The sequence below is a fragment of the Muscardinus avellanarius genome, assembly GCF_963383645.1.
Source record: "Muscardinus avellanarius genome assembly, chromosome: 3".
Classification (NCBI taxonomy): Eukaryota; Metazoa; Chordata; class Mammalia; order Rodentia; family Gliridae; genus Muscardinus; species Muscardinus avellanarius.
The window spans coordinates 16498822-16518208 of NC_137788.1; the positions used below are offsets into that span (position 1 = coordinate 16498822).

A 19387-nucleotide genomic window follows, 5' to 3' on the forward strand; every position below is an offset into this window, starting at 1 on the left:
CAGAGGTAGAATGCCCCAGAGTTTAATCCCCAATACCAAACATAACACAAAAAAAGAATGACAACAAAAAATCAGTAGTAATTACCTTTGAATAGGATTATATAATTATATGTTTTTCAACAGTGAATAAAATTATTTGTTCAATTTAAATGTATTTTTTAAAGAATACCTATAAATCAACAACAAAACTGGTACCAACAAAACTGGGATCAGATAAATGAAATTAGATAATTTTAAATTTTCTTTCCAGTACTGAGAATTTCACCCCAAGGCATTCTACCTCTGAGCTACACCCTCAGCCCTATTTTTTATTCTTTATTTTAAAACAGGGTCTCACTAAAGTAACTGAGGCTGGCCACTAACCGCAATCCTCCTCCCTCAGCCTCCCAAGTACTGAGATTACAAGCATGCACCACCATTTTTTATTCTTTATTTTGAAACCGGGTCTCACTGAGCTGCAGAGGGCCTCACTAAGTAGCTGAGGCGTCCGCAAACCACGATCCTCAGCTCTCAGCCTCCCGAATGCTGGGATGACAAGCGTGCGCCACCACGCCCGGCTTGTAATGTCTTTTTAATCACACACAAAATATGACTACTAATGTTATAAACCTAAAGCAAGAGTCTTTCCTTTAACTTAATATCTAATACTTTTTTTCTCTGCCTCCCAAACACTGAGATTCCAGATGCGCCGCCACGCCCAGGTTACTTAATGCTTCTCATACCGTGTCCGTGTTCTTTTCTGAATCCGTAGGCCGGCTTGGCAGACAACACGCGAGCTGCAAACAGGCGTGTGTGTGTCGCTGGGGTCTGAACCCAGGGCGTCTACCTCTAGCTACACCCCAGCACTATTTGGGGAGTACTGGAGAGTAAACCACGGGCATTCTACCTCTAGCTACACCCCAGTCCCATCTTATTTTTATTTAGAAACAGGGTCACCCTAGGTTGATGAGCGTCTCACTACTTGCTGAGGCTTCCTCGAACCTGTGATCCTCCTGTCTCAGCCTCCCAAACACTGAGATTACAGGTGTGTGCCACTACACCTGGCTCCCCAGCCCTTTTTTTTTTTTTTTTTTTTTTTTTGGTGTGTGTGTGTGGTACTAGGGGTGGAACCTAGGGGCTTTCTATACTTTATTTGGAAACAGGGTCTCACTAAGTTGCTGAGAGCCTCACTAAAGAGCTGAGGCTGGCTTTTTTTTCTTTTCTTTCTTCTTTTTTTTTTTTTTGGTGGTACTGGGGTTCCTGGAAGCCCTTCTACCTCTGGGCTACACTCCCAGACCTATTTTTACATTTTCATTTGGAAACAGGGTCTCCTAAACCAGCGCGCGCAGCTGGCTTCGAACCTGAGCGATCCTCCTGTCTCTGCCTCCCAAGCGTGGGGATCACAAGCGTGCGCCACCACGCCCAGCGAGGCTGCCGGCGAGGCTGGCTTTAAACCTGTGTGATCCTCCTGTCTCAGCCTCCCAAGAGAGGGAATTACAAGCGTGCGTCACCACACCCAGCTTACCTTATTTTTTATTTTTAAACATATTCTCGCCAGGCATGGGGGCGCACACTTGTAATCCCAGCATTCAGGAGGCTGAGACAGGAGGATTGCGTTTGTGGACAGCCTCAGCTACTTAGTGAGGCCCTTTGCAACTCAGTGAAACCTTGTTTCAAATTAAAGAATAAAAAATAGGGCAGGGAGTGTAGCTCTTAGGTAGAATGCCCCTGGGTTCCATCCCTAGTCCCACAAAAGAACAAAAACAAAAACAAAAAATGCTCTAAGTTGAGATGGGCCTCGCCAAGTTGCTGAAGCTGGCCTTGAACCTATAATCCTGTCTCAGCCTTTCAAAGCAGAGAGTAAAAAAAAAAAATGCACACAACTTGCCAAAGTCAAAAGAATCATTAAGTCTTTATATCCAAGTAGACAGCTTAGCCGGTCAGAAAAGGAAAAACAAAATAACTTATGCTTTACATGAAAATGTCTAAAGATACCGTGCAGTCTCTACGCAGCTTTTTCGACTAGCAACTGCAGACAAGAGTTAAATGCACTGCCACAATCTCCTACACACAAGAAACCACTTAAATGTTGCACTGAGAAGGGACAGAGCTAACACATTTCACACAGAAACTGCTTCATCCAGACCACACGCACGGCACGAGCACGCACACGCACACGAGCACGCACCTAGCAAGTGTCGGGAGAGCCCTCGATGCGATTTGTCCGCTCTTTCTAAATGAAGGCAGAACTTGGGCTGCACTGCGTTCCGTACGCAGCGCGGTATCTGGCTGGGGTAGATGAGGCCATTCTTCCTCCTGCACTACCAACCGCTATTGCTTGTTTCAAGTAGGACTCATTCTCACCACTGAGAACAAGCCCTCAAGTGCGTTATCAACACCATGCCCAAGAGGCTCTCGCTCCTCTCAACCTCACAAAGGGAAAGGATGTGCCTCCTGGTTTCCTCTCCCTCCCTCTCTCCCTCCCTCCCTCCTAAAAACTTATTTTCCTGTTTTGAGGTACTAGGGATTGAAGCTAGGGCACTCTACCTCTGAGCTATACTCCCAGCCCTTGATTATTTTTGCTTTTTTTTTTTTTACTGGGGATTGGACGCGGGGGCATATTACCTCTGAGCTATATCCCCAGACCGATTTTATTTTATTTTACTTTATTTTATTTTTTGCAGTACTGGGGATGGAACCCAGGGGCAGTCTACCTCTGAACTATACCCCCAGCCCTATTTTTTATTCTTTATTTTGAAACAGGGTCTCAGTGAGTTGCAAAGGGCTGTCCTCGAACCGCGGACATGGTAAGTAACTAGATCAACAAAAAATCTTAAACTTGATTTTTTCCCCCTTTTGATACTAGGGGTGGAACCTATGGGCATTCTACCTCCAAGCTATAACCGTAGCCCTATTTTATTTTTTATTTGGAAAAAGGGCCTCACTAAGTTGCTCAGGCTAGCCGTGAACTGAGAACCACCTGTCTCAGCCTCCCAAGTACTGAGATTACGACGTGTGCCACCAGGTCCAGCTATATGACTTGATTTTTCCCCCCAGTACTGAGGATGCAACCCAGAGGCATTCTTCCTCCGGGCTACACCCCCAGCCCTATTTTTCAGTCTTTATTTTGAAACAGGGTCTTACCGAGTTGGAAAGGGCCTAGGTAGCTGAGGCTGTCTGCAAACCACAATCTTCCTGTTTCAGCCTCCCAAATGCTGGGGTTACAAGTGTGCACCACCACACCCAGCTGTCTAGACCTATTTTTTTATATATATATTTTATTTGAAAACAGGGTCTCACACTAAGTTGTGGAGGGCCTCACTACGCTGCTGAGGCTGGCTTTGAACCTGTGATCCTCCTGTCTCAGCCTCCCAAGTACCTGGGATTATAAGCATGCCCCACCAAGCCCAGCTTAACTTGATATTTTAATAATTTGTAATTAGGCTGTTTGGAGCACTACTTCACTCTAAAAGCCTCGCTAAATTGGTATGAGACAAGTGCTACTAAGCATTTTCTCCAGAAACAAGTGAACTGAAAGAAATGTCACACACGAATGGCTTACAGTTCTGAATCAGCAAAAATCGCTGGTGCTTACCTTGTTTAAATTAAGGTAACAACCGCTTTTCATAGTGCCACTTAAAATTCTAATTTAGCCAATGAGCACTATAGCATGCATGTACAACAATCCAGAACATGTTGTTCTTAATTTTTAGAAAATTATGATTAAAATAAGCCGCGTGGTGGTGCACACTTGTAATCCCAGTCTTTGGGAGGCTGAGACAGGAGGATTGTGGTTCGCAGACAGCCTCAGCTAGTGAGGCCCTTTGCAACTCAGTGAGACTGTTTCAAAATAATAAAGAATAAAAAATAGGGCTGGGGGTATAGCTCGGAGGTAGAATGCCTCTGGATTCCATTCCCAGTACTGCAAAAAAAAAAAAATTTAATTATGATTAAAAACAATAGCACACCTACTTGATATTTCTGTAGATCAAATTGCTGATTTATATTCAAATACTTAATTTTTCTAATAAAAAAACTAACAAGAGAGAATTTTTAGAAATGAAATTTGAAGGTCAGCGGGCATGCTGGCTCACACCAGTAATCCCAGTACTTTGGGAGGCTGAGACAGGAGGATCACAGGTTCAAATACAGCCTCAGCAAAAAGTGAGATTCTCACCAATCTAGCGAGACCCTGTTTCAAAAATAAAAATAAAACAGGGCCTGGGTGTAGCTCAGCTATTCTATTTCAGTTCTCTTTCCTACTGAGTCACCTTCACTAATAATAAAAATTAAAACCAGCTATCTCATGATGCTTTCCATGCTGACAAATGTACTGTTGTTCAAGGAGGAAATTACCTGGATGTATTTCTAAAATCAATTACTTATAAACACACACACTGATCTCCCCATCGTGCGAAGCCTCCGAGGTGCGCCCTTGGGGTTTTAAGGTAGACGCCGTGGGGTTCATTTGATCCTATGTCCTGTAACAACGGCCCGTCCCCCTGCCAAGTGGACCTGCGCCCTGTGGCCTTCGGTCAGCTTCCCCGTCCTCCTTCAGGCTGACTACTCCCAGTTACAGTTTCCTGTGCTCAAAGTTCACTAGGTAAAAAGCAAGGAAGCAGCCAGAAGTGATTACTTCACACCACTCGACTTGTACGTTTTAGGAGAACAAAGAATTCCCAAGCGAATCGTGAATGAGCTTCCTTTTACTGAGAGATGAATGGGTACAGTGAGACTTTAAGGATAGGCTGGCGGCAGTTAGGACGAAAAACAAATAAAGTATGTCTCTCCTTTTTTTTTTTTTTTTTTTTTTTTGAGGTACCAGGGATGGAACCCAGGACTATCTACCTCTGAGCTACACCCCGGCCCTATTTTTTTTATTATTTTTATTTTTATTTTGGTGATACTGGGCATGGAACCCAGGGGCTTTCTACCTCTAGGCTACACTCCCAGACCAATTTTTTTTTAATATTTTTATTTGGAAACAGGGTATCACTAAGTTGCTGAGAGCCTCATTAAGAAGCTGAGGCTGGCTTCGAACCTGCACGATCCTGTCTCAGCCTCCCAAATACCATGACTACAAGTGTGCGCCACCACGCCTGGCCTTAGTATTTTTGAAACAGTCTCACTGAGTTGCAGAGGGCCTAAGTAGCTGAGGCTGCCAGCGAACCACAATCCTCCGGTCTCCGCCTCCCGAATGCTGTATCACAAGTGTGCGCCATCACGCCCGGCTCTTGTCTCCCCTTTCTAGGTTACCAAGACCTTCCCTAACTGAGAAGCTTCCACAGAGTCCCGCGTCACCCCGGGCCACGGGGGCCATGGCGTGGACTGTGGGTCCCTTTTCTACTCGCAGCCTTACTTCCCGTGTAGTCCTAGCTAACCCCTGAGTGCAGCTTCCTCAATCACAGAACAGTGATAGCACAACATTCAGGAAGTGTTCCAAGGACCACGAAGTCACGACAGAAAGCACTGCACCATGCCCGGCAGCTGACATCTAACCCCGCTAGCTCCACCTTCCCGCCCCAAACGACAGCAATGTCATCCGGCCACGGTGGGAACTGGTACGAGGAGGGCAAACGCTCAGAGAGGTCTGCTTGAAAAGCTAGTCAACTCCTGCGTTCATCCACTCTCAGACATTCTGTGAGTAGCTACAAAGTAGTAAAGCAGATGGCAAGGTTCTCATGCTCATGGGACTTACATTCTATTGCAGGCAAACAGACCCAAGTCAGTAAGAAATAAGATAACAAACAGTAAAAACAGTAAGGAGAAAATGTTAGTGTGAGAAGAGGGTCTGTCTAAGCCACTGAGACCCTCAGCAACCTACCAAGACCGTTACAAGATGAAGAAATAGCTTGGAGTATAGCTCAGGGATAGAATGCCCTGGATTCAATCCCCAATACCAAAAACAAACAAGATATGACAGGGAAGCCAGGCACGGTGGCACACGCTTGTAATCCCTGGACTTGGAAGGCTGGGACAGGAGGATCCGGCTTCACAGCCAGCCTCAGCTACTTAGTTTTGCCCTCCACAACTTGGGTGACTCTGTTTCAAAATAAAGAATAACCCGAGCGTGGTGATGCATGCTTGTAAGCCCAGCATTTGGGAGGCAGATTGGAGGATTGCAGTTTGCAGCCAGCCTCAGCTACATAGTGAGGCCCTTTGCGACTCAGTAAGAGGCTGTTTCAAAAGAATAAAAAGTAGGGCTGGGGGTGTAGCTCGGAGGTAGAATGCCCCTGGGTTCCATCCCAAGTACCGCAAAAAAGTAAGATAAAAATAAAAAAAGCCGTGTGTGGTGGCGCACGCTTGTAATCCCAGCATTCAGGAGGCTGAGACTAGAGGATTGCTGTTCGCAGACAGCCTCAGCTACTTAGTGAGGCCCTCTGCAACTCAGTGAGACCCAGTTTCAAAATAAAGAATAAAAAATAGGGCAGGGGGTATAACTCGGAGGTCGAATGCCCCTGGGTTCCATCCCCAACCCACAAAATAAATAAGAATAAAAAGTAGGACTGGGGTGTAGCTTGGAGATAGAATGTCCCTGGGTTCAATCCCCAGTACTGCCCCCCCCCAAAAAAAAAAAAAAAAAAACAGGGATGTAGCACAGAGCGCAGTGCTCTTCGGTACAGTCCACGGTATCACAAATAAATAAAAATAAACAAACAAACATGGAAAATAAGCTGGTGGTGTAGCTGGATGCAGAGTGAACCAATCTCCAGTACCCCCCCCGCCCCCAGAAAAGAGGGTAATAGTATTTTTATTTTTTATTTTTTGGTGGTACTGAGGGTGGAACCCAGAGGCTTTCTACTTCCGGGCTATACTCCCAGACCCATTTTATATTTTATTTGGAAACAGGGTCTCACTAAGTAGCTGAGGCTGGCTTCGATCCTACGCGATCCTCCAGTCTCAGCCTCCCCAGCGCGGGGATTACACGCGTGCGCCACCACGCCCGGCGGTAATGGTATTTTAGACAAGGTAGAAGAGGCCTGAAGGGAGGTGAGCAATGGGGAGGCCGCAGAGGGCGGAGGCGGGAAGGACGGCCAAGCTGGCCTGTGCAGGACCACAGCGCCCTCGTAAGGACAGGACGGCAAGACCAGCCGAGGCCGACACGGGAGCACTTCCAAAGACACGGAGATGCGAGGAGGGAAGCGCGGGCAGCAGAGGCGCGGTCAGGACAGGCAGGTGCCTGGCCTGGGTGACAGCGCCCAGGAGACCAGGGCAGCAGGACTAGATGGAGGGAAGGGCAACTGGAAGTGGACAAAACAAGAGAAGAGGAGCGAGGAAAGCGAAGACCGAGAATAATGACGGAGGCGAAGCCTGAGCAGCTCATCTGCCAGATGGTGGAGGGCAGTACGAGGAGTGAAAACAACTAAAAGGACTGGTTTGGGCGCGTACGTTTTGAAATAACAATCGGGAATCCTGGAGCAGATGTAGGTGCGCAAGCTGGACGTACAAATATGCAAAGCTAAAGGTACGAACTTCAAAGTCACCAACATAAACACGAAAGGAAGCCAAGGACTTCGAGACCCAGAAGAACTGGGCGAGGCACTGCGCCACACGCTGCTGCCGCCACGCCCGGAGCACCGCGAGAATCTCTGCAGCATTTAATTTTTTTATTGATGCACTGTAGAAAAAACATCTTAACGGGGTACAAGATGGCAGCGGCACACACACACATATCACTCATTTAGCCCCTCCCCAACTCCCACCCGTTCCCTCTCTCTCACCTTAGCATTTTTTTATCATTATTAAAACACTCCATTAAGCCGGGCGGGTCACGGTTCGCGGACAGCCTCAGCTACGTGCGAGGCCCTCTGCAACTCAGTAAGACCGTTTCAAAATAAAAAATAAAAAACAGGGCTGGGGGTGTAGCTTGGAGGTAGAATGCCCTGAGTTTCCATCCCCAGACCCGCAAAAAAAATAAATAAATAAATAAATAAATAAATAATAAATAAAAAACACTCCATTAGAGCAAGTACCAGAGTAATAGTCCATACAACCCCCGATCCCGTCTCAGCTCTGGAGTACTGGGATTATAGGGCTGTGGCAATATAATAAACCTCAGTAAACATTAGCGATCATGAAGATGGTTTTATAAACTACTAGCAAATTGTGCTAATGGCCCAACATCTACAGTCACAAGTTTTAGTGGCTACTCTGGGCTCCAGAACAGGGTTCTCCACCAACAGCTACACTCTTAATAGGTCTGCCAAATGTACAAACTGTAATTAATGAAAAAAGTGATACCATAAGAGGAGGCATTGTTATAGCCACTTATACAAGCTATAATTTTTTTTAAAGGAAGAAGAGGTTAATCTCTATTTTCCTACCAGGAAAGAGGGAGATTAGATAACAACAGTTATGTTCAATTTAATCAGAAATACACAGCTTTAGTAAGTTACTTGTGTTTCTGAGACTTAAGTCTACAAGTCAAAGTTCACTTTCACTCCGGAAATAGGCAATTAAGTCAAGAAGAGGTTGACGTAACCCTTAGGCAGGTAAAATGACAAGTGAATGGCACAGGGCAGACCCACAAACCCGTCCACACGCTCAGCACCAAGTGGGAAGCTTCCAGCCAAAAGGACTCATAATATAAGACAGCTCGCCTCCTCCTTCAAAACGTGGCTCAGGCCTTCCTGTTACTAATCACACATGGTATCTTACAGAGACGCACTCCTAGAGAGTACAGGGAGCCAGCCTGGTGGCGCACGCTTGCAATCCCAGCGCTTGGGAGGCTGAGGCAGGTGGATGGCACAGGTTCGAAGCCAGCCTCGGCTACTTAGTGAGGCTCTCAGCAACTTAGTGAGACCCTGTTTCCAAATAAAGTATAAAATAGGTCTGGGAGTGTAGCCCAGAGGTAGAAGGTCCCTGGGTTCCACCCCAAGTACCACCAAAAAAAAAAAAGTGACAAACTTTCTTTAATTCATATTTATCTAATTCCTATTTACATAAAATACTCAGAAATGCTCCTTTTAGAAGTGACGCCCTGAAAAATCAGTATTGCCATCTAGTTTCTGATTAGAATGTACAATCTACATGTGTGTGAGGACACAAATTGAACTACACCATGAGGAAGCTCATGGCAGCCCCGGGACAGGTGCACAGAGTGACCTGCTGGCCCACTCTAGGGACTGTGCTCCAGAGACAGCACGAGACTTGAGATTCAAACGGACTCATTTCTTTGATTCTCAGGATCAAAAGTATGCCTCTCATGTCAGGTACATTTGTTATATAACCTGGCCCCTGAATAACACTGAGTTAGCGGGTATCTAGACAAGCAAGAAATATAACCTCCACAAAAACTCAATGGTGCTCGGCTTCCTGAAACAGCATGGTGCTATCTGACATGGCTCCTCTCTAAGAGTTTTCAAAGATAATTTTAAGCTGAAGCCACGCGTGGTGGTGCACACTTTTAATCCCAGCATTCAGGAGGCTGAAACCGAAGAATGGCAGCAGTTCGTAGACAGCCTCAGCTACTTAGTGAGGCCCTTTGCAACTCCATGAACCCTGTTTCAAAATAAAGGATAAAAACTAGGGCTGGGGTGTACCTTGGAGGTAGAATGCCCCTGGGTTCCATCCCCAGTTATGAAAAGAAAAAAGAAAAAAAGAAAAAAAAGATCAGTTTAGCCAGGTGCAGCGCCACACATCTGTAACCTCTACCACACATCTGTAACCTCTACACTGGGGAGCCTGAGGCAGGAGGGCTGCATGTTCAAGGCCAGCCTGGAAAACTGAAGCCCTGTCTCAAAATATAAAATCAAAAATGCTTGGGCTTGTAGCTCAGTGGGGAGAGTTCAATCCAACAATTCCACTGAATCTCTGGGTTCAATTCCAAGGACTATAAAACAAAAAAAATCAATTTATACTACCTTAGCCTAACACAGCAACTGACGGATTACTAACACTCAGGCAAATCGCTAATAGACAATTTTAGCCAAAAAGTGCATTCCATTTCCTCTTACGCCACCTTTACAATTTTTCCAGAAGCCTCGCTCACCTTCCCTTTTCCAGAGCCATGACCACCACCCCAATTCAGATCTTCATTTATTTCTCTTGTGTCTCTTTCTGAAGCCGCTACTAGGATTTTCCTGACCGATGTGTCTTCATCTTCAATTTATAGCGTATCATATTATTAGATCAATCTTCCTGAACACCGTGGGCACCGATGATGAGTGGCTCTTCAAACTACCTCCAAATTCAAACCCTAGGATTCAACTGCTTCGACTGTATACGCTTCCGATTTAATCTTGTTTCTGCTCCCTAAAATGAAACTGCTCTCTAAATAAAAATGAGTGCCAGGCACTCAGCACCGATCTCAGCAGAAGTCTGCTATGGACTGCGAAGGTGTCAGGTCCACGGTGGCGGACACAGTGTCCAATATTCCAATTTTTGCTTGAAATCTGTATCTTTATCAATGGCAACAGTTTTCCTCGAAGTGAAAGGGATAATCATTCTTTTTTATGTTTGTGAGGTAGTGGGGGCTGGACCCAGGGACAGTCTACCACTGGGCTATATAACCCCAGCCCTATTTTATTTTGAAACAATCTCACTAAGTTGGCCAGGCTGGCATCTTACCTGCGATCTTTTGTCTCAGCCTCCCCAGTGCTGCCATTAAAGGCATGCGACAGCCAGTCTGCAGATAATCAATGAAATATCCAGGTATAAGCCGGGTGTGGCGGCGCACGCTTGTAATCCCAGCATTTGAAAGGCTGAGACTGGAGGATCACGGTTCGCAGACAGCCTCAGCTACTTAGTGAGGCCCTCTGCAACTCAGTGAGACCCGGTTTCAAAATAAAGAATAAAAAATAGAGCTGGGAGTGTAGCTTGGAGGTAGAATGCCCCTGGGTTCATCCTCAGTACTGCAAAAAAAAAAAAAAAAAAAAGAACTATCCAGGTATAATTACTATCTATCCTTTTTTCAAGTAAAAATGGTGGTCCATGAAAAAGCTCCTAACCTGAGCTTGCAACAAACTTAAGCAAGTGTTCGTCTTTTCTATGCCTGTGTATGTGGGTGCGGAGGGGCCAATACTCTACCACGACCTACATCCCCAGCTCTTTGTTACTGTTTTAGTTTCAGACAGGATCTAATTGCCCAGGCTGGCCTCCAATTTAGAATCCTCCTGTCTTAGACTCCTAAGTACTGGGATTACAGGCATGTAACACCACCGCCGACTACAAGTGCGTTTCATTAAGACCATTAGTAGACAACTAACTGTACAACAAAAGTACCCTATGTTTATCACAAAAAGTACTGAAAATAGTATATGTAACCCAAGGTCAAGACTTAATAAAAATGTGTTTTGCTGTTTTATCAAAGCCATTACATAAAAAGTAAAACTGGTCTTTTTCTTTCTTTCTTTTCTTTCTTTTTTTTTTTTTTTTTTTTTTTTTTGGTGGTACTGGGGTTCCTGGAAACCCTTCTACCTCCGGACTACACTCCCAGACCCATTTTTATATTTTTATTTGGAAACAGGGTCTCTTAAGCTGGCGAGGCTGGGGATTACAAGCGTGCGCCACCACGCACTCTTTTTCTATTTTTTGAGAATGCATGTTGGTAACCAATGTAATCGTTGTAACATATTAACACAGTTTGGCACCACCACCTTGATCTTGATTTAAAGATGCCAGCAGTTTTACCCACCACTGATTTGGCACAGTTAGTAAAAATGTCAATGAAAAGAAAAAGGCAAAAATATTGTATTAAAATTGCCATACTAATTCTGACCTCAGTCTCTGAATGGCACAGATATGCTGCCCTGAGAAATCCCATACTCTCTTGGCCCCCTGATGCCAGGAGCCAAGTTTTCACCCACTGCGCTACGCAGAATAAAGCACCTGAAAGTAGAGAAATCTGGGCGAGAAAAACACGCTCCGAGGAGTGATGGCACCAGCCACCCATCAACCTCACACGGCCACAGGAACCTCAGAAAGGTCATCAAATGAGGTCATGAAGAAACCCCGGGAGCTTCCATTCCCCCTGACAGAGCACTACTGTGCATTTCTGACCGAGTAAATATGACTTCTCATTAATGTTCTTTCTGAAAAGAGGACCTGACATGTACGCTGGAGTCCATTCCACTGGTCCATGCTTAGCAAAATTCTAGAATAAATGCGGCAGTGGTTGCTTTCTGTCCTGCCATCACCCCTTCGGCCATCACATGCAGGCCGCAGATGGAGCCACCCAATTCTTCACCCCACTCTCGGAACCCGACGCTCTCCCTTCCCCCTCTCAGGTCTCCCCTCACTCATCAGAGCAGATGAATCACTAGAAAAACAAAGACCCCTTGTCCTCTCTCTCTCCCATCCCTCCTTCCCTGTCCTTGAGCAGTAGGCTGGAGTGTCTGCATCCACCTTGCCCACATCATGGGAGGTCAGCCAGGTGTGGGCAACAGACAGCATCACCCGGGACAGCAACTCAGTCCACGTGCTCTCACTTTCCACGCAAACCCTTTATAACCTAGGACTTGCAATCCCGGCCAATACCTAGTTTCCAAAGAACTGACTATTTCAACACAAAGCCCCGAATTTAACTGAACAGGTCAACTTCAGACTGTACTTAAGAGATTTATTGCAATCCTAATAAAACTTATCTCTAGAGGCAGTTGATTTCCATCATTTATGGAAGAGGACGGACTTGATTTTAGCACTCTAGTTCTTCCACTCACTTCGGGAGTGACTGCAGGGCAAGTTACGGTGAACACCTATACGCACATTCCTCTTCTCATGGAAGACCAGGACAGTAACAGGGCCTACTTCAAAGAGTTGATGTACTATTTATTTATTTATCCATGTTTTGCGGTACTGGGGATGGAACCCAGGGGCAGTCTACCTCCGAGCTACACCCCCAGCCCTATTTTTAATTCTTTATTTTGAAACAGGGTCTCACTAAGTTGCAGAAGGTCTCACTAAGCATCTGAAGTTGTCCGCGAACCCAGATCCTCCTGTCTCAGCCTCCCAAATGCTGGGATTACAAGCGTGCGCCACCACGCCCAGCTGAGTTGATGTACAATTTAAACGAGATGGTTTTTTAAAAAGTACTTAACTAGTGTCCAGCATACGGTAGGCACAAAATAAGCCACAGCTGGTACAAATTCCTCTTTCAGGGTAAGGGTCAAAACGAGGTATAATATTTCAATAGCAACTAAACCAATGACAAAATAAATGTTCCCTTAGATTTCAAGCATATATTTAGCATACCAGCTATTATAACATATCTGAATAAATTTTCACCCTCTGTAGTATATTATAGTCTCACCTTACAATATGTGACTATTAAGATGCAGAATCTAAAAAATTTAGTATAAGCCGTTCTTGGTGGCACCACCTGTAATCCCAGTACTTAGGAAGCTGAGTCAAGAGAACCAAGCTAAGACTTCAAGGCCAGTCATAAAGATTAAGTGAGGCCCTCCACAATTTATTGAGACCGTTTCAAAACAAAACAAAAAAAAATAATAAAATAGGGCTAAGTGTAACTCAAAGGTAAAACACCCCAGAGTTCAATCCCCAATACCACCAAAAAAAAAAAAAAAGCCAGGTGTGCTGGCACATGCTTGTAATCCCAGTACTTGGGAGGCTGAGACAGAAGGATCACAGGTTCTCGGCCAGCTTCAGCTACTTAAGTGAGGCCCTTCATAACTTAGTGAGACTATTTCAAAATAAAGAATAAAAAATAGGGCTGGGTATGTAGCTCCGAGGTAGAATGCCCCCTGGGTTCCATCCCCAGTACTGTAATAAATAAATAAATAAATAAATAAATAAATAAATAAATAATACAAAAAATAGGGCTGGCGTGTAGCTCAGAGACAGAATGCCCCTGGGTTCAATCCTCAATACCACAAATCAATCAATCAAAAAATAAATAAATAAATAAATGAGTGAGTGAGTGGGTGGGTGGGTGGGTGGGTGGGTGAGTGAGTGAGTGACAGGCAGCCAGGCGTGGTGGCGCACACCTGTAATCCCAGCATTCGGGAGGCTGAGACAGGAGGATCATGGCTCGCGGACAATCTCAGCTAATCTCAGCTACTTAGTACAGCCCTTTGCAACTCAATGTGACCCTGTTTCACAATAAAGAATAAAAAATAGGGCTGGGGTGTAGCTCAGAGTTAGAATGCCCCTAGGTTCAATCCCCAAGTACTGCAAAAAAAAAAAAAAATAGCATTCAAAAAGGAAATGTTTAATTGTACATTTTAAGTAACAGAGAATAATCATAATAAGACCAAGCCTCACACTGTGGCACTTAGCTACAACAGACCGCTTTTATTCCTATAAACAAGAGAAAAAGCTTTAAACAATAGAAAGAGGGTTTTGCATAGCATTTTCATTACAAGAAATTGGATTTTTTGTTAGTTTATTTTTCAATAAGAAAGTTAAATCCTCAAAATAATACAGTCGCTGCTACAAAGTATGAGCAATGAGCCTGGGGGTGGTGAGAGGGAAAGGGCCAGTCCCAGCCCTAACAAAGCCCCGCACACCGGCTCTGGCTAAATCCCAGGATGAAAGCCATGAAAGCACTCTTTGTCCTTCTGGTCAATGCAAAGCCTTTCAGTGCCCCAGTATATAGCTAAAAAAGGGGGAAGGGGCAGGAGAAGCAGGGAGGATGGGGCGCTCGCTTCTTTAGGGGATATCTCCTCAGCTGCCTGGCTACAATAAGGACAAAGGTCAGAGACAAACGCTCTCTGAGCGACACTACGGGGCCTTTGTCTACGGATGCAGATGAGCAGGGGCGCCTCCTGCACCTGCTGACACCACCTCATGTCTACTATTAGCCAAAAGTCTACGACTGCATTTCTAGTTCACACTGATCTCTCTAGTTCATTCAGAAAACGACAGAAGAAATAAAGTCTGTTATCTTCCAATTTGGCCTCCAGGTATTACAATCCCATCCATTTTGCTTGAGGCGTCAGAAAAACATTTCTGTTGTTGTTGTTCAGGTGTTTTTCAAAAGGCCACATAACACAAGAAGGTTCTCTAACAGACTGACAGTGCAGTGTTTTACTGTAAGCACTTCACACACGAATGAATAGCAAAGATTCACAATCTGGGACCTCTCATCTCAGCACACTATACTTACTTTAAAAATAACAAACCACCAGGGTGTAAATCATAACTATTTTACACCCACTGCCATAACCAAACCAACTAAAATAAAGTTAGCAAAAAGAGCTGGCACGGTTTAACTAAATCTGATTGATAACCCACTGTATCTATCAAGCCACAGTTGGCATAAGACATCATTTCCTTTCAGCTTGCAAACAAAGAAAAGGCTCATTCTCCAGTATTAGAAATAGAAATATTTGGGAGTCTGAGACAGAAGGATCACAGGTTCACGGCTGGCCTCAGTAACATGCAGCCCTTCACAATTTAGTGAGACCCTGTTTCAAAATAAACAATAAAATAGGAATGGGGGATATAGCTCAGAGATAGAATGCCTCTGGGTTCAATCTCTAGTAACACACACACAAACGAAATATTGATTTACTTTATATGTAATAAATATAAAATACAGAGAGAGAGAGCACGCTGAGGTGGTACACACCTTTAGTCTCCGTACTTGGAGGTCAAGAGAAGTGTTCGTGAACCACAGGCACTCACTTAATGGGGGAACTGAGGTATAGTTGAGGCAGAGCGTGCCTGGGCTTAATCCCCAGTGACTAACATACATACATAGATAACATACATACACATACACAGATACACACAGTACTTTTTTTTTTTTTTTTGGTACTGGGGTTCCTGGAAGCCCTTCTACCTCCGGGCTACACTCCCAGACCTATTAACTAAGTGTTCCATCTTCTGAGTTAAAATGGGTATAAAACAAAAGAATCAAACACAATCAAGCCCGAGCTGGGTGTGGAGATCACTCCTGTAGTCTCCGTACCTGCGAGGCTGACTGGAAGACTGCAGGTTTGAGGACAGCCTCAGCAAGTTATGAGACTCCCATCAACCTAGTAAGATCCTTTCCAAAATAAAGATAAAAATACAATAGGGCTGGAGGTGTAACAGGGTAAAATACCCACTGGGCTCAATTCCCAGTATATATATATATATATATATAAAACTCAGAAATTAAGTAACCTAGCCAGGCGTGGTGGCGCGCTTGTAATCCCAGCATTCAGGAGGCTGAGACCAGAGGATCGCAGTTCACAGACAGCCTCAGCTACTTAGGCCCTCCGTAACTTAGTGAGACCGTTTCAAAGTAAAGAATAAAAAATAGGGCAGGGGGTGTAGCTCAGAGGTAGAATGCCCCTGGGTTCCATCCCCAGATCCACAAAAAAAAAAAAAAGAAAAAGAAAAAAGAAAAAAGAAATTAAGTAACCTGCTGAAAGTCACACAGGTAAATTTCCTTTGTTGTGACAGTAAAAGAAGCCGAGCCAGGTGCTGTGACACACGCACGTCATTCCAGCCACTCTTGGGTTTGAGGCAGGAGGAAACAAGTTTGAGGCCAACCTGGGCAACCAGATTGTCAAAGTAAAAGGGCTGAGTTCAATCCTCAGTACAGGAAAAAATATATATATATATAACTTGCAACCTCATTTTCTTAACTGGGTCAAATGAACAAAACTTCTTAAGCTGCTACCCCAGTACTTAGAGGCTGAGACAGGAGGATCGCAGCCTCACCAAGGGCCTCAGGCATTAGTGAGGCCTCAGCAACTTAGATCCTGTGTCAAAATGAAGAAAGCTGGGCGTGGCGGCACACACTTGTAAGCTGAGACCCTCAGGGTCGCGGTTCACGACAGCCTCAGCTACTACTTAGTGAGGCCCTTTGCAACTCAGCGAGACCCTGTTTCAAAATAAAGAATAAAAAAATAGGGCTAGGGGTATAGCTTGGAGGTAAAATGCCCCTGGGTTCCCTCTGAGTACCACAAAAAATAAAAATAAAAATAAAATAGGGCTGAAGGTGTAGCTCAGAGTTAGAATACCCCTGGGTTCTATCCCCATTACCATACAAAAAAATAGTAGTAGTAATAATTATTATTAATAATCAAAAAATAATTTACAAATTTAAGCCTGATGCTTTTGTGTGTGTGTGTGGTACTGGGGGTGGAACCCAGAGGCTTTCTACCTCCGGGCTATACTCCCAGCCCTATTTTATTTTTGAAACAGGGTCTCACTAAGTTGCTGAGAGCCTCACTAACTAGCTGAGGCTGGCTTCGAACCTGTGCGATCCTTCAGTCTAAACCTCCCAAGCCCAGGGATTACAAGGGGATTACAAGCGTGTGCCACCACGCCCGGCTAGCCTGATGCTTTTTTAAAACATACAACTCTTTAGCTAGGCGCAGTGGTGCACGCTTGTAATCCCCGCGCTTGGGAGGCTGAGACAGGAGGAGAGCAGGAGGATAGCAGGTTCGAAGCCAGCCGCAGCTACTTAGTTACTTAGTGAGGCTCTCAGCAACTTAGTGAGACCCTGTTTCCAAATAAAGTATAAAATCGTCTGGGAGTATAGCCCGGAGGTAGAAAGCCCCTGGGTCCCTCCCCCAGTATCACAAAAAATAAAATAAAAATAAAACATATAACTCTTTATTTAATGTGCTCTCACACATCTAATGTTTTAATACTTTAGCTGTTAACATACAAATGAAAAACAAATTTCCTCCTAGGTCAAACAAGTCCGCCCCCCCCCCCCAGTACAGACTCATTCAGGTTCAGCAGAAATTCAATTACTACAGACCAGGCTGGTAATGCTGAGCACACTAATGTAACAAAATAACACAATTCAAATGTGTGAAAAACTTCTTTCCAGGCATTTAGCACACCAGCAGGGGCTCGGCCTGCCAGCTTGCGTGACACACGTGATGGCGTGCCACGCACCTGGACAGGGGCAACGCTGAGCTTCAAGCAGCTACGGGTTCAGATTAAGACAAGACCCGAATGATGACTGCAGACAGCAGACACTCAGAAATCTAATCAAATGTTAAATGGGGCCTACAATCCCAGTACGTGGGAGCCGGGGCAGGTTCAAGGCTAGCCTCGTTAACTCACTGAGGCCCTCTGCAACTTGGCGGGACCCTGTTTGAAAATAAAAGATAAAATAGGGCCAGGGTGAAGCCCAGAGGTAGTAGAACGCCCTGGGTTCAATCCCTAGCACCAAATGCATTATATAGGTCGAGCCGGGTGTGGTGGAACACTCTTATAATCCCAGTACTTGGGAGGCTGAGACAGGAGGAGCACAGGTTCAAGGACAGCCTTAACCACTTAGTAAGACCCTGTAAAAAGAATAAAAAACATGGCTGGAATGTAGCTTGGAGGTAGATTGGTAGAGCCCGGAAGCATTTGACCTCTGAGCTACATTCAGCCCTTTTTTAGTTTTTCACCTTGAAACAGGGCCTAAGCTGCTGAAAGTCTTACTAATTTATAGAAGCTGGCCTTGAACCTGTGATCCTCCTGTCTCAGTCTCAGTCTGGGCAGAATGATAAGCACCAGCAAAAAGCCAAAAATCCACCCCAAATCAGACACTAAAATTTCATCTCATGCATAAAATTTGCCTTACCAACTATTACTTAACTGCTCAGCAGTTGACTTTTCCTTTCATAATATAATCACCATTTATCCCCACTAATCAAAGTCTATTTATCCCACTAGTCAGAATAGATTTCCATCGGGCCATAAATATACATGGTTATAACTACAAACAGGAATATTTGCAATTTTCAATAGAAAGAAAGAAAACTCCAGTGCCCAGGTTAGAACATAAACATTAGGAGGGGCACAGGAGGGAGAAATGTGGAAAGAAGCAGCTTCTGCACCCCGACATTGCTGGGGTGCAAGCTGGGGTAGGAGGATGACTGCTCTGGAGGTCGTCTTTTTTTTTTTTAACTTGCGGCTATCTCAGCCTCCCAAGTGCTGAGGTCACAGAGTTACAGCCCAGATTACGGAGGGCTGCCACCGCGCAGCTTCTGTCCTTTTTTTTTATTTATTTATTTTTATTTTTATTTTTTTATTTATTTATTTTTTTTTTTTTTTTTGGTGGTACTGGGGTTCCTGGAAGCCCTTCTACCTCCGGGCTACACTCCCAGACCTATTTTTGCATTTTTTTATTTGGAAACAGGGTCTCCTAAGCCAGCGCGCACGGCTGGCTTCGAACCTGCGGGATCCTCCTGTCTCTGCCTCCCAAGCGCGGGGATTACAAGCGTGCGCCACCACGCCCCGCCGTGTCCTTTTTTTTTTTAAGAGGCAGATCTCACATGTTGCCCAGGTTGGCCTCAACCTCCTGGACTCCAATGAATCTCCTGCCTCAGCCTCCCAAGGAGCTGAGACCAGAGGTACAGGCCACCAGGCCCAGCCAAAATCTTAGTTTGTCTTTTGGTGGTGCTGGGGATCAAATCCAGGGCCTTCCGCATGCAAGCAGGCATTCCACCACGCATGCACACCCTCACCCCCTTTATCATATTAACGTCTACAATTCATTGCAAAATGC

General features: G+C 44.9%; 1 protein-coding gene across 1 annotated transcript in view; it reads right to left on the reverse strand.

The window, feature by feature from the left end:
- The window catches only part of EIF4G3 (eukaryotic translation initiation factor 4 gamma 3), a gene marked incomplete at both ends in the record, with an annotated part of 253579 nt that overhangs the window by 200510 nt on the left and 33682 nt on the right, over positions 1 to 19387 (reverse strand). The window lies entirely within an intron of this gene.